Source organism: Homalodisca vitripennis, chromosome 8 (assembly GCF_021130785.1).
Source record: "Homalodisca vitripennis isolate AUS2020 chromosome 8, UT_GWSS_2.1, whole genome shotgun sequence".
Classification (NCBI taxonomy): Eukaryota; Metazoa; Arthropoda; class Insecta; order Hemiptera; family Cicadellidae; genus Homalodisca; species Homalodisca vitripennis.
The window spans coordinates 72895734-72912993 of NC_060214.1; positions in this window are offsets into that span (position 1 = coordinate 72895734).

Sequence of the window (17260 nt, forward strand, 5' to 3'; positions counted from 1 at the left end):
CCACAAAATTCTTCTAAAACTTCGCTATTTAACTCATCTTTGAATTTCCCTATTACCTTCTTATTTTTAGTAGTGAAACATTCATGATCTTTTGGATAATCACTTGTATCAAAGTCATCTATATTTTCTTTAATAATTTTAAAAGGATCTCGTTTCAATTCTAGAAAATAACTGTCTGTATCCATGTAACACAGATTCAAATCTGGATCAAACTTCTTTAATTTGTTGTAATAAAACTCGTACATTAGCAATTTTGAGAGGTCGAGAACTGAAAATCCTATGTAAATCGGTTTGTTAAATTTAACCTTTTGTTTGTACATGTGACTCGCTATACAGTTGTCGTCAAAGATGTTAAAGCATTTGAAATTTGTTTTCTTAGCTTGTTTCATTGAAAATTCTTCATTTCCTAGTTTAATATCACATCTATTTCGCACATTTTCCATAGATTTTCCAAAAACTGAGTTGTTCATCAGCTTATAAAAGTCCTTTTCGAAGTCGCTTGTAGCTTTGGTTCTCATGCTAGTATTAAAATCAATGTAATCTTTCATAAAAGGCTTCTGATCGAATGCAATAACTCTATTCACATGTTTTAACACCATTCCTTGTTCCAGATAGAATTTCAAATTTCTAGAATGAACAACATATTCTGTTTTGTTTAAAAGAGTTGTGCAAAGTTTTGTTGTTATAATGTTCTGGAGCAAGAGGGCAAATCTTTATGATTTTCATGTAAATTCTTCGGATATTCTAGATCGACTTCGAGAATATAGCCATAATCTTCGTCGCCAGTGAGTTCCAAAATTGTTTCTTTCCATTCTGCTGTTGTATACGTTTTAGGATCCATCCACTTGATTTCGTTATATGGTAAATTTTGCATAAAGACCATACCCATAAAGGTTTGTTTGCATCGACGTACAACAGATAGCTTTCTGGTTTTTGTCTTATCGAAATCTTTCAAATATTTGTTATTTGCTTTCACATATCGTTTAATACACTGAGAAATGCCTCCGCGAATGCCTTTTTCAATCATTAAATACATGTTATAATCGTTAATTAGCTGAAGCTCAATTTTCGTTAATTTTAACATAGCATCCCAAGCAAGACTAGGAGCAGTCAGATAGTGTGCTGGATCAAGCTTATAGCAATTCAAACAAATATTCCTAAAATTTTCAAAGATATCAGCGAGCAATAAAACATCTTGAATGTTGTACAAATCAGAATAATTTCCCAGATTTTTCTCTTTTAATTTGTTCCAAACATTTAAGTAGTGTTGATAATCTTTCTCAGATATGCTCTCATCTGTCAAGAGTGAATAGAAATCTTGAATTTTCAGCTCTTCTTTGTAATCAAGTTTTTCAATACTGTCGATAAATTCATAGGGAAATATTCCTTTTCCAGATAGAATTTTAAAGATTTCTTCTTCGTCATTTGGCTGTCTTTCTATTATCTCATTCAGTCCATCTTGTATAAAATGATTTGTATGTTTGAAGTCTTCTCTCTTTAGATTTTTAGCTAACTTTTCTATAGACGAGGCCATGAATCTGAACGTGTCTACAAACGAAAACTTGATGAACTTTCTAGGTTTTGTCACCATCAAATTCATACCCGTATCCAGAATTTACAGAGTAATTTATATATCGTTCATCGGTGTTTGCAATCAAATCAACATTACCGTATTGTTTTGCCAATTCTTTTATGTACAAATGCGTATCGTAATTAGACATATTGTGACAGAAAACGGGAATATTCTGAGGAAATTTCAAATTCAGATTACAAATTCTATGAGCTGCACCTCGAAATTTTCCAGTCAAATGACAGTGATCTCTGCATTTTTTTGAATGCATCATAAGCAGAACTCCAATTACCTGGTAAAAACCCTAAAGTTTTTTCAGTGTCCTTGATACGATATTTCTTCACAAATGTGGCAAAGATTTGAATTTTGATACGAAATTTCTTCTTCGTCAGTCAATTTCATGGCTTCATGTTCTTTGAATTATATTTTTTAGCTATGTACTTCGATAATTTATTGAGTTCTTCAAAACAATTTTGCAGGAACGTTCGGCAACTCTTCTTCATTTTTTTGCTCGATAACATATCGGCTTGTACATACGATTGGTCACATTAGACACTAAATATAGAGTAAAACCATAAGGAATATGCTTCTGAATCTTGGTTGTAGTCGATTTTTGCGGATTGTTTTTGCATGTGGGAATCTTCTCTAATATGCTCTCAAAGTCCATATAAATTACGTACGGATGGTTAAATTTCTTTTGATAATTAGTAAATTTAGTTGTTTGACCTGGAAATGGCATAATTGGCTTACAAACTTCATGATTTTTACAAATTTCTAAGTGATCTGTCAAATCTCCAGATTTGTAAAAATGGCTTAAACATCTTCGACACAAGAACGTCTTGTGAGCATTTTTGATATCTGTGAACTCGCTAATCTACTTAAATCTGTTATCAAAAACATAATGGGATTTATCATCTTGTTTAACATACAATAAATCAACTTCTAACTTGGCGTCATAAACTTCTGAAATTTGCAACGGTACTATGTGTAGTTTTTCATCAAAAGTATAGACATTTACAGACATTTTCGGATACTTGTACTTTGCTTTGCTGCTTCGTTTTTCAAATAATTGTATATCTTTTAAAGACATAGGATAGTCGAATCCAGAAAATTATCTCATCGTTCACGAATTTTTCGTATTGTTTTGCTCTGTCAACATGAGTCTCGGGTTTTTCAATAGCGCATCGGATAGAGTAAATAAAGCAATAATCATCTTTATTTTTGATATTTACACAAGCTTTTTTATCTTTGATTTCCTTTGGTTAAATCGATATATGATCCTGCGTTCATAAATTCATGTTTATTAAGGCTCAAAAACTAGTTGTTTACAACTTTTAAATGTCCATCCGGAACCTTTATTTGGATTATTCGTTTGTTCTCGATGTGTTAATTTATTAAATTGCTTAGTAATAAAGTCGTTTACGTCAAAGATTTCGTCTGCTTTGATAGTAAAATACATTAGACATGTTTGCGGTTTCACCATTCACTAAAGTTCGTTCGTATTCACATTCCAAAGAGAGATAGCCCTTTCATATTTTTAACATTTTCTTGAAATTTCTCGATTAAACTTTTAATTTCTGACCGCATAATTGAAAGATATTTGTAAATTGACATGGAATTGTCGTTCAAGTTTGTTAAAATGTATTGCTTGAAAAGACCGTGTATTGAGGATAAAACTTCTACATCAATGAATATTTTCGGATTTTACTTTAAGAGTTTTATCAATTTCTTCGATCATTTCAGACTTGGTTTTATCGTTAGTACCGATAGCCAACTTTTCAGCTATTGAATGAAGTTTTTCATCATTAAATAGGTCGAGATTTTTTCTTTTCAACTTTGAAATTTCTCTTTTAATTCACGTAATTTTCTCAATATTAAACATGTTTTCGTGATCGGCAATTTTATTTTTCTCTAGCCCACTGTCTTAAATAATTCAATTCTTTATTATAAATTTCTTTGTTCTTCAAATGATTTTTCGAATTGTAATGACGAGTATAGTGATGTTCAAAAATGTCTTTTTTGCAGTATGGGCACTCTATCTTTTTCCGCTCCATATTTAAAGAGCAAAAATTTGTAAAACTAAAATTTTGAGAAGTAGTGGATTTTTGACACAAATCAGCACAATTTCTGGTCAAATGTTTTCAGATTGTTCTATTTAAAGAGCAAAAAATTTGTAAAATTAAATTTTGAGAAGTAGTGATTTTTGACACAAATCAGCACAATTTCTGGTCAAATGTTTTTCAGATTGTTCTATTTGTTATAGAAAAAATCTTTTAACTAAATTTAGTTAAAAGATTTTTCTACAATAAATGGCAGCGCTGTTACAAGAGTTGAATAAGGTTGGTGAACTAAGATTCAAAGAATATAAGAAAATTAGTGGAATTGGAAGAAAGGAAGAAACATAGAATCTTGAATTTGGAGAAAATGAAAGATAAATTCGGGTTTACAATAATTGCCGAGTTGGAAGATTGTAAAGTACACTTACCGAACAGATTTTTGACTGTTTTGGATGAGAAAAAGATTAAAGAATTAAACAAAAATGAAAAATTACACTTGATTGTTACTGGAAAGAAGACTATTAAAGATAAAGACTGTGTTACAATTAACTTTGTAGAATAAAGATTTTTTATTAAGATTTTTTGATTTTTTCATTAAAACAGCTTATAAATGTAGAAGCAAACATTGAACAGTAAAACAGCTAAAGATTCGGTTATTTAACATTCGTGCTTTCCTGTTAGATTTTATTAGATTTGTTTATGGTTCAATGGACAGTATTTTACATTGATTTTCTGTCTGTCCCAAAAGTGGGTCTAGAACCGGCATATTCATATCTACTTCCATAAAGCTATAAGTACATATTGTGATGTAAACGTTTCACAATTTTATCTTCAGTCATTTTCATTTAGGTCTGATTTTAAAAATGCTCAATTTCCCTACTTAAAATGCCTTTTCTGCCCTCAAAGAATTTTATCTTTAAGGGCTAAAATTTTGAAATTACAGAAATTTTTACAACGAAAAGTCGATGGCAACCTTACTGTTGTACTTCATTGATGAAAACAGAAAACTTTTGGTGCAAAATATTTAATAGCCACATTAAAAAATATAGAAAATAGTCAATTTAAAAATAGAAATTTTTCAGCAAGAATTATGGGTACAAAAATTTCAAAACAGACCTTTATGTTGAATCGTTTCACCTACAAAAGAGATGACAACACAGAACGCGGGAGCTAGCCATAGGTTTGTATAGTGAAAATCAGTTCTGGATCATTGGCTCCAATAAATGCTAAACTAGCACATAACCAAAGAGAAACAAATCTATACAGAGTGTTTGTACATTAGTTTCAGAGAGAGCCGTATTGGGCGCTAGGTGCATGATTTGTGGGTTTTGGATACCACCATGAGTTGTCTTGTCCCAAGTCGGCAATAGTCTGTATAGTAGGCTATTTTGTGCTATAACTGTAAGAGCAGCAAACTTGCCAATTGTAATATTCCAAATTCAATCGCACCCCATCGAATATATTGCGCTGTAATTTACTTTGTATATATAGTATATAACTTGAAACTGTATTAATAAACAAAAAATAAATAATATTTTTTTATTTCACTGTTTTATGTTAAGATTTTGGTAACTATCTAAACTGGCTCAGTTTTAGTAATCTAATCATACTTGCAGAGACTTTAACCGCTGAGCACAGATCTTAAATTTTACACATCTAATAATAATATAATTACAAAGATAAGGGCTAACAAACGTGGGGTAGCAAGAGGTGTAGGGGTGGGAATGTTATCCATATTGCTTCTACATGGTTTGTAATAGGTGGAAAGAAAAAATAGCTATATAGTAGTGTTCCTGTGAACACCGCAATTGGGACTGGTCTCATCCTGACTGCTCCAATACTGACTGGTTCAGGCCGTATGACGTGAGGCGTGTAATAATAATTGCACCAGAGCAATCAGGGCAGGCTGTGGCTTGGCAGGTTAGGACAGGTTAGTGGTCATAGCAGTGGCGATCCAGCTAGCAGTGGTAGAGGTACAGTAGTCAAGGGTCGCCGGAACTTCCGGTTATACTCGCTCCGTGAGAATCGCCCGCTCTCCCACGAAGTCTGGCCACGTCGCGCCTCCAGTCGGCGCTTTTGCGTATGCTCTCCCGCCTCCCCAGCAAGGAAGAGCGCATCTTGTTCATTGTTTTCACACGCTGTTAATGTATAGTTTACACGTCAATTATTCGTGGTTTTAAGCTTTAATAAAACAATATTTATTACATTTTAAAGAAGTACCTATTTTATATGTAGTTAAAAAATAATATTTTTGTATTAAACATATTTTCAAGTTTTTTAATACTCAACTTTTTTACGAAAAATAATCGGATTAAAATTGTTCATTAGATCACATACATAAGGTAAACTATGTGTTCTGTTAGTTTTGCAATATAATCTATTCTTACTTTGATGTGTTCAATTATTGTACAGTTACACGTCTAAAGAGACACTCAATCCTGGACTTACCTCTTAGGTTCTAATTTCAAACTTTCTTGTTTATTTGTGTTAGCTCTATCGCTGGATAGAGTCTAACTCGTGTTAATTTATTATTTTATCTAATTTACTTATTGTTCTAAGAATGTCTGATACAGATTGTAAATAAAAATTGTCAAAAAAAAAAAAAAATTATTGTACTGTAACTTGAACGAATAAAGTATTATTATTAATCAGCTGTATGTTTGCTGTGTTCCATTGTACACAAATATAATTCTATTAACGATGTGAAAAAAACACAGCGGTCTAAAAATTTTGAAATATTTTGGGTTTTTAGAACATTGTGATAGCTACTAAAAAAAATGTAGCAATATATACATAGTACTCGCAAAGAACGAATCTACAAAGAATGTAATAACTATAACCACTGTATATTCGCTAGGTCGATTCCTTATTTCAGACTGTTGATAAATCAGAACAAGGCAGAGGATATGTTGATAGATGTTATCCAAAAATTGTGATAAACGTTCTATTAATAAGTAAGACCGTGGCCCTTAGTTCTTCCCCCCCCCCACCCCCCCCCCCCCCCACCCCCCCCCCCCCCCACCCCCCCCCCCCCCCACCCCCCCCCCCCCCCACCCCCCCCCCCCCCCACCCCCCCCAGAAACGTTCCTCCATCAATGAATTACTCCAAATCTTTGTATGCTTTCAAACCGAAAGAAAACATAAAGTTTTTTTAATGTGTCTATCTTTCAAGTGCAGTTTGTAAGATGTAATAGAGAGCAATTGTATTTTTTTTACAAGTTTTTGTTTTTTAAGTAATTGAATATGCTGATCTCATTTTAAGAAATTATCAAAATACAAGCCTAGGTACTTAACACTTTTCTACTATTTATTGTGCACCATTTAACATGAATATTTACATTGATATGTTGTGACCACAAACTAAATTAAAACGTGTTTTCTCAAATTGTTTTTAAATGCAAGTTTGTGATAAAAAGAGAAAAGACACTTCGATTTAGAAACATTGATTTAAAGTTTGTTTCAGCCATGCAGATACGGTTTTTAGACCCAGTCTCCTGATTCTGGCAACTAGTGAATCCTTTAATTATATAACAGAGCACACCAATGACCGTATCATCCCCAAATGAAAATATGGATTAGTATAAAAGTACCTTTAAACTTATCATTATATCATAAAGAAAATTGGACCAAGTACAACCACCTGCACGGGTTTTCCATGGAATAATCCCAAAATTTTTCACAGTATACTTTTGTAATCTTTAACAATATGATTTCTTTTTTGTACAAAATTGAATGTCAACCCATTTCCGCCTATACCGCAGTTTTTCAAATCTCCCTCCATTGAATCTGAATAGCGAGGTCAATGTACGGTTTCAATTATATGGAAGGAAGAGTTTCCCTGAGAGTACCACAGTGGACAACTTACATTTTATCAACGATGTACGTAGTACTTACTAGGACAATGTTATCTGCCCTTTGACGTAACTTAACTATCAAGTATTTGATAAATGACATGTCTAGAAGAGAATAACCTGTTTGTTTGAGTTACAATGGTCAACTGGACTGTCAAGTGACAGATACGCTTACGGTGACCCACGAGGAAGCATAAACTTTTGTCCCTAGTACGCCGTATACTGGTGTATCACGTAACCTAGACGTCTAAATTGTTTAGAATTACTTGGTTTTGTCCAAAATATCAATTGTAATAAGTGTTTCAAAAGGGGATTAGCCGACGAATGTATCGTTACTGGGAATTTGCGTAAAAGGGTTCAAGCTTATACTTTCCATAAGGGGGGGGTATATGGGGGTAATACATGCTTTTATTAACCCAGTGGCGTAAAATAGGCTTTGGGGGGGGAGAGTGGGTGAATCTGATTAGAAGAACATACCACTCAAGGAGTCCAGAAAAAATCGGAATATAAAAATGAGAGAGACTAATTCAAATTAAAGAGATAACCGTCGTATGTTTTCAGAAAGATCTTAGACAAAATAGATTTATTGCATTCAAACGTCACCATAGCTGTCAGCATATACAATTATCAGCATAATATATGCGACAATCATTTTTAGATACGAAGAATACACATTCACGAATTATCTAACTAACGCATTTTCAATCGGAATCTAGGTTTATTTTCAATGCCAATAATAATTTCCAGTGACCATTTAAGAACCCTTCCGCAGAGTAGAAGGACATTTTTGTTTTGTAGAGCAGTTTTTAAAACAGCGTAATTAGAGTTGGGCGATGTTCATAGTACCTGTTGATGTCATCTTCATTCCAGCATAGGATCGTATTTTCCTCTAAGACCGAAGTCGTCTGTTAAATAGGTTTGGATAAGGTTACTAAAGTGTGATTTACTTTGTATATTGTCTTCGTTTACAATTGCCCCTATCTACTATGCTGAGGGACTCGGCTAGTTTTCCCAACCAGGCCATGGGCGATATCTCGATCACGTACAGTCCTGGATGGTTTAACGTCATGGACCAAACCGGCCTTCCAGAAAGACGTCCGCTCTGGTAGCAACAGCTGGTGAAAAGTCCAGGATCATCTTACACACCACGACCTAAACATCCTCTCAAAGGCCTTCCTTCAGCAACTCTGAGGTCGCGGATACTCGCGGAGGAGTGATCTAACTTCAGCTGACTGGGCCATAATTGATACGTATCATATCGCTTATAGATGACTCACGGACCAAGTCACAAGAAGCGGCAGCAACCTTCTGCGAAACGTAAAGGAATCCGCCCTTCGCAGATTCCTAAAAGGCTGGTGGTATCGACCATCCGACGGTGACGCTTTTATTCGAAATAACGTCAATAGTCCAAATATTTATTGCGGGGACAAAAACCATATGTATAAGCAAACGTCAAAGTGTCTAATTAATTTTCTGAAACATCTGCCACATCGAGAACTGAGCATGTATACATACATATTGACACTCATTCTACCCCATTCTTCGGCAATATTTTATGGCAACCCTCTCTCAGTTTATACGCCATAAACCCATTGACGCGACAAAACGCTTCTCGACTTAAAACAGCGCATCAAATGAGTTTTAAATCCTATAAGCGTAAGCGAAATTGTCAATTATCAACTGTTGATGACATGAACCCCTGCCTGTGTTGGGCAAACGTTCCATGGACTACTTGGGTTTTTGTTTTCCTGTGTTTTCCCTAGTTCCGTAGTTTTCCTCTTGACCTTTTCCTCGTACGAGTGAAACAACTCGTCTGTTGGTTCCCAAAGGCACATTGAAACATACAATACGAAATTAGTTTTAAACCTGTGACAGCAGGCATTGGCAGAGCTAACAGTTTGCACAATATTTTGAAAACAAGCCCTGCAACGAACTCTTGAATTGCTGTTTTGCAACGATACGGATCGCTCGTTTTTTTTTTTAATTTGCACGCAATCAAAAACAGGGGTTTTTTATAGTTTTGCTTCCACACAGCCCGCCCCACGGCACTAGTCCGTAGGTGAGATGGGGAATAAATTGGAGCCATTATAAGCCATCATCATGACCTGCAATGGGGCAGTATTTGCCTCTCAGGCCCTCAAAAAATATAAAGCCTGGAGCAAAATAATTTGGAGGCAAACGGTAATCGATATGAACATTCAAATGTCAAACCATTAGCCGATATTAAAATTCCAAGTATTTCGATTAACAGACTCTCTTAAGAGTATAGATATATATTCCCAACCATTTTAAGCGAGGATCCATATTTACAGTCTAAATCGAGCGCAAACGAAAAAGTAGGTTTCATTCCACAAAAAACTTGTTTTTAATTTTCGTAAATATTCACTGAAAAATCTTATCATCGATTATTTTGTATCTATGTCCTATTTTCCATAACGTTTCCGATAAACCCTAGAACATCAGAATGAAAAAATGATAATACGAAGACAAGAAACCAAGTTCACTGACTAGTTTTGTAAAATTAAGCCAAGTCAGTTCGCTGGACGAGATTAAAAATACCAAGATCCAGGAGTCAGTTCGCTGACGATTCAAATTTGTTTGTTACACATTGCATAAATGCAAAATAATTGTATACAAATAAACAATCAAGTAACTGGTGTTTTTTAAAAAAAAAAAAAAACTTGGTTGTGGAGGGAGGAATATGAATCTAATTTGGGTAAATCTGGTGAAAGCATAAGCCACACCGCGTAGCTGAATCGAAATAAGTCAAAATATAAAACCATTAGATAGACCTGAATTCAAAGTAAAACAATTTAACTATATTTCAAACTAGTTGAGTTTGACTGAACAAATTATATTTTTTTAATTGTTTAGGTATATTGGAGGAGGGGTTCAATTTTCTTCTTCACTCCCTTTTTTGGCTAACGCAAATTGTTAACAAACAGGTTATTTTTTAAGTAGATATCGCGCCCCAGACACAGCCTTCCAGATATCATCAAACACGTTGGTCGCGTCCTAGATATTTTTCAAGTCTTGTTTCGTCTGGGGTATAACAGAATACTTGTGTAGAGCCTAAGAGCCCTTCCCCCTCCCACCACTTATAATAACATTACTGAAATCAGGAGGATAATATAGACATTTGATCGATCTGCCTCTTTTTCTTCGCATCCATGTTCGTTGATACAAAACAAAGTACTAAAATATGGCAAAAACATAATATTCCCTTATGTTGCACATGTTGACATGTACATTTCTGGGCAAAATGAGTCTTATATAACAATGTATCATCTATTAAGAAATATTATCTGAAAGTTTTCAGAAATACTAAACCATTAATGGTTTTATGCATTTCTGGGTAACAATTATCCCAGCTTCAGACTGTGCTTCAGCTATTATAAAATATTATCTGAACTGTTAGGGAAATGTACAATTAATGGTATTAATGACATTTTTGTGAGCAAAGTTTGTCCCGTAACTCACAATGATTCAGCTATTATAAAATGTTATCTAAACGTTACATGGTTTCTTCCATTTCTGAGCAAAATTGTCCCATTATCATAATGGTATTTCGCTATTACAAAATAATAAATGAAACGATTAAAATGACGTACATTACTCACATCCGGTTGTGACAGAGATAGGGGTTGGCCCTGGCTTGTCCGGCAGAATGCTCGGGGTAGATTGTTATCTGCGGGGAAGAGACGTGTCAGGAAAAACTGAGAGTCCTTAGTCCACTGAGGCGGAAAACTCCGCACCAATCTTGACACTGAACAGTAAACACGTCCACTGAACCAAAACGTAGTTCACAGCCAAAACGAACATAAACCTAAACACAAACCACTACTACTCTGATATCCTGGAGGCGACTGATGCTGATGGCGGAAGGGCAAGGAGCGGTAACAGGTTCTGAGAGATTGGAAACGCCCATGGTGTGGGGGAGGATGTCCCCTCCACGCACGGCCTTTGTCGGAGCCTTGCCCCTTCCCCCGCTCACGGGTTAACCAACAATGCCCACACCCTCCCCTTTTCACCGACACCCTACAGATACAGACGTTTCCCTATTTTCGGAGCACAAATTATTGTCGGGCTTATTGTTTTTGGTGCCCACCTCGGCCACCAACCGTCCGGATCCTCGAAATGACGCTGAAGGAATGTCTTACGCCACAGCCACCCGGATGATTTCCAGGAGCCCAGACGGGGTTTTTAATAAATTTCATCCTGACGCGACGGCCGAGCACGAGCTGACCTCCACAGACGGATGTAATCGGCTAACAAAAAACAAAGTGAGTACTCTTGTTCCCACAGTCAGTGCTGCTTGATTTATTTTGTCGCCGTTGGTGCGTTTTTTAAGAGTGGTGGGCAAAATGGATTTTAATTTCCGTCACGAAATTCCGATCCCACGTGCAGTTAAAATCCTTTAATTGCAATATTTGTGTTCTTTGTCAAAAATGTTTGAATTTACTAAACCACACCCCCATAAATTTTCCTCTCGCCATTTGGGCATTTGACTGGAAGGGGTGTACGATAATTTCAGAGAGGAGGTCGGCTCGAGTCTCTGAATTCCGAAAATTAATCCGGATTTTAATTTTTTAAGTTATCTTCAGCTTGACCACTAATGTCATATAGTTTTTATAGCATAATAATAATGACTTTTCCTAACTCATATACATGCAATGTGGTATAAAATACATGTTTTATAAATTTATATAAGCTGTTAGATCTATTCTGAGAAGAGCCTTTTATTTAGAGAAGCGCCTAATAGACTTTAGAGCTGGAAGATTAATAATGGTTTTATGTAGCCTAAGCCTACATTAGAGAAAATCATAACAAATTGCAGAGAAACTCTTAGCGAAGAAATAATATCAGAATACGGTAATGGCCTTAATAATCAGAGTATTATTTTATTTTATACCAATATTTATTATAAAAATCAAAATCCCACTTGATTTTGAACATTTTAATTCAAACATAATACGAGTTTCGACACAACGGCATCTTCGAAGTGTATGACACAAATAAAATATTTTATATTAAATACATAAGTATTATATTACATACATATTATATACATACTGCACATTTTTAGCAAGACAGTTGTAATTTCAATCGGTTCCGTTTTCTTTAAAATGTTTTAATTTTATCAAAATTTGGGTTCGTCCTGTTCTTTTGTTAGGATTTTAGAGTAATTTGAGAAATTAACTAGAATTGTAAATGGGTAACTATTATTGTTTGTACTTCATTTTTCTCGTATTATTTCAATTTCTAGAATTTTAATGTTTTATACAGGGTGTTTAGAAAAGCGTGTCACAAATTTCTGTATTTGAGAGTATTCATCGTTTCAAACGTAATAGGTCGAGAAATGTCTCTTTCGGCCGCTAGCTGCCATTTTTTATTTTTTATAAAGACATTTTTATCTCTTAAACTAGAAAATCTTAAGAAACCAAATTTGGCACACAGTTTTTAATAGATAAGAGGAAGAGTAAAACTAAAATTGTATTATTTTCTCTAACATTAACAAAACGGCATCTGTTGAAAATTTTAAAGTCATATAACAAAAAACAGTATATTTATAAAACATTTAATAGCCAACCAACTATTTGAAAACTTTAAATTAGAATTTCAACGGTACTTGTTTTAACGAAATCCGTCAATGCATGAAAAAGCACGACCACTTTAAAGGTAACGCTTGCATAATAAACATTTTGTCTTTAGATAGGCATCACCTGTGTTACACTGGTCAGAGCAACAATCAACTGATACCTCTCAACTACGACTTGTTTGGCAATATATATTATTTTGTAGTTTTATATATGAACATCACAATATTGTTACTGCGAATAGTACTCGACCACTTGCGCTGCAGTTCACGTCACGTCAGCCACATGAATCACTGTGAATTGTGATACGGTGAGGTCACCTCTTAGAAATAGATTCTCAGACCCTCCCCCACAACATGTTTATTCCTGTGCCCTCAGTGACACAACAGATGGCACGCCGCAGGCAGGCCCTTTGGGTACAGGGGCGTATGTAGTAGGAGACCCTACCACCCCCTGCGAGGTTTATCTGAGTTTGCTCTCCATTCCGTCCGACGGTTTTCCAGAACAACCCATTGGTATGAACTGGGAAATACGTTGTACTGTAATCCCTAATATGTAAAACTACGGAAATAAAATTGTTACTATTTCAATCATTGTTATACAATATTTATTTGAGTCAAATTGCGCTTTTATTCCACGTGTTTACGCATTGTACCATCTGTGTTTACACCCATTAGTACCCTCCTGGCATAGGTTTAAAAGAGCCAATATTCCTTTTTTTGCATTTTTGGAACGATAAGCAAAAAAGTAATTTTTAGTCAACGTATTCGTGTAATTAAATCTTATAATTTTCTGAAGCTTGATAGCTTGAAGAAGAGGAAAGATACCCAGCCCTCGAAAACGTTGTGTTTCTGTCAAGAAAACGACTCATTACAATGACAAATTATTCGCAATCTGATCAATATTTTAAATTCAAGTCGTCGTCCAATAATACAATTGAAATGAAAAAACGAGTAGACGCACCATTATTAGTTCCTCCTATAAATGTCATCCGGTTGCCGAATAGTAAAAACGTGAGGCATGTAGCTGTATTACTTGAAGGGGGAACTTATGAAAACAAACCTTCTTCTTTTCCCCTTCAATTCACCCCCCCCCCCCCCCACCCCCCCCCCCCCCCACCCCCCCCCCCCCCCACCCCCCCCCCCCCCCACCCCCCCCCCCCCCCACCCCCCCCCCCCCCCACCACAACTCAGCTGCTTAGGCTGCTCCCTTATGCTATTCTCTGACCCCTTCCCTATTACTGCTGCCCCTCGGAGCTTGTCCGTTCCACTCCAGAGCTCGCCCTCTCGGCACTTATCCAGTTTTATCCTGTAATTACTCCAGCTCGCAGCTGGAGCGTGGTGCGTGTTGCCAACTGCTCGGCATACTATTCCCTGCGGACTCCATATGTTTCATTTCCTTCCCTCCCTTTCCAACGTCCTAGGAACAGTATATGAGATGTTCGTTTCTTTTCATGTCAAATTTGGATCAGCGGCAATAATAAGTAGTATCCTGATTCGAATTTAATCTTGGACTTGGAGGAGAGACGTTGTAAACACTGCAACTCCAAATGGACCATACAAACATAAACAAAGAAATGATTACGGAAGCAGTCACTGTGTTGGATTTACAAACAAGCTAAACATTTCCTAGAGAAGATTATTTAGTATTATTATATATTTTTTATACAACAGCAATACTAACTCCAGTAATTTTTATTTAGACGACAATCCATGTTTAAAAATAAATTGTTTGGATATTGCATTTTACCTAAAAGTATCGATCTCCCAATAACTCTCTCTGGATACTTGCAGTTGTGAATATTTGCTCTAAAGAAACTGTTGTCATCGTGCTATTTATGGCTAAATGGAACGGATATTGGGTTGTGGTGAGTACCCAAGTTCTAACTCTGTATTCAGAATGCATAAAAGCGCTTAGAGATTTATTCTATAATGGAAGGAGGATCTTGAAAGAACCATTTATAAAGATAACAAAGCTGTTATGTTTACGTCCTTGTATATTATACTGAGTCAGTTTGTTTATTCACAACTACTTGGACCTTGTTTACATTAAGTGGAAAATGGAATGCAAATGGACACTAATAAAATCTTCGGGAGTCGGAATCACACAACCCAGCGGTTTTTGGATTACATTTCTAATGTACCACTACTCTCTCTTCACACTTTCGCCACATTTGAAGCAAAACTAGGCTCTAAAATTTGTGTTTTTTTAGTGCATATTTATTTTGTGGCATTGCTCCAACAGCGTTGCTAACCTTATCAGTTTTTGAATTTCATAAAATTTCCCTTTATATACTGTATATATATATATATATATATATATATATATATATATATATATATATATATATAGAAAAATTCTATATATATATATATATATATATATATATTATATATAGAAAATTCTATATATATATATATAGAAAAAATTCTATATCATATAGAAGATTCATGATCTTCTTTTCACATTATAGGTATGTGTGTTACACAGTGACTTAGTTTTACTTTCACAATCAAGTATTTTGAGTTTGGTTATAGTTTTTTTGTGTCTCTGCTGTGATAATCTTGACACCAGATAAGGTCCGGGAGCAGCTCCCTGCGGTAGACCGTTGTTTACTCGACTCCTATCTTATCGACGCTTGGCAAACCTTGCTGCCCGTCTGTTCTGGGAAACGTTCACTGATTGTTTGACAGATTGGAGCTCGGGTCAGTGTATGACCGCACGTCACTCTTCACTCGCTACAGACAGACAAGTCAATCAACTCTCGTGGTGTGAGTACGCGCGCGTGTCGAGACGGGCGATTGGCAAATGTTTACAAGCGTCTCCTCGCCGCGTCGTTCGCCGGAAGAGGTCCATCGAGAGTCGCATTTCCTGCGGCGCTCGTGATCGATGGGACTTCCGTCGCTCGTAGGCAGGCTCTCGAAAGACGAGGATGTGGGCAAGAAGAGGCGAATGAGTCATCGCCGCGGGGGCTGCGAAGAAATTAGAAATTACAAATGCTTTGGATTGGTGATGATGAATATTTCTTATTAGTGTGAGATTTCCACTTCCATGTAAACACTACAATATGACTAAGACTCTTTAAAATTTGTACGTTAACTTGAAGAAGTTTACACCACAGCAGATGGTGCAGAGGCGTATATAGCGAATTATTTCGGAATAGGCTGACACACTAAGTAGTTTAGGAGGTACAAAATACCCCCAAAACAGAGGCCCCGGAAATTGTTGGGCTTTAAGACTTCAAAAATATATTTTAGTTTAAAATAATTTGATTATTGTTTTTTCAAAATTTTTGTGTATCCTATAAACACCCAAACGACGTGACGGTGTGGTACCACGTGGCCCGTGAAACGTATCGTTTGATTTTCAATAATTTATATGAAAAGAAATTGCTAACTGCTTTAATCACTGCATCACAGGGCGCATAAAGTTATATCTCGTATGCACTAATTCACAGTTTTCCTTCTATTGTAATTAAAAAGTTGAAATCATATTTTAATTTACATTAATTGTAATATCGAATTACTCATCGAATAAAATCAATCGAAACATTTGAAAAAATAATCGAATTAAGAGTCTATTCAAAAACAAATCTGAGGGTCAGCGATTTTGCGTATACACCCGCTAGTTTGTATTATTGTATTTGTAATACAACTGTACATTTTAGTTGTATATCCTGTTACTGCAACTGTTCAGGTACAGCGAACGCTACCAACTGAACAAAGAGTAAACAACGCCAGCCGATGTTTGAACAGCTGATTTTACAGCATTGTAGGCTGGCCATAAGTCTAGTTAACGAATCTCTCTTGTTTACGTTCATTAGTTAAGTAAACACAGTCCGAGTACACGACTGATAGCCTGTAAAACACTTGTGCACGCGGGTTGTGACGGTATGGTAATTATTAGGAACTTAACCGGATGTCACCCACAAACTAATTGATTTCCTAAACGGCTCCAAACTAGGCGAATAATAAATTATTCTAGAAAATGCATAAATTACAGCTTTCGCCATTCCGTGTCATTACCTAATATCACAGGATATAGTTTTTTTTTATAAAATATAATGATGGACGTTTTTTACAAACCCATGCATGGTACAGATTATAAAACTCAACTTATTGAACAAAATGAAAAGAAACCACTTTTAGCCTTGAGGCTTTACGTTTCTACGTTATTATAGAATAC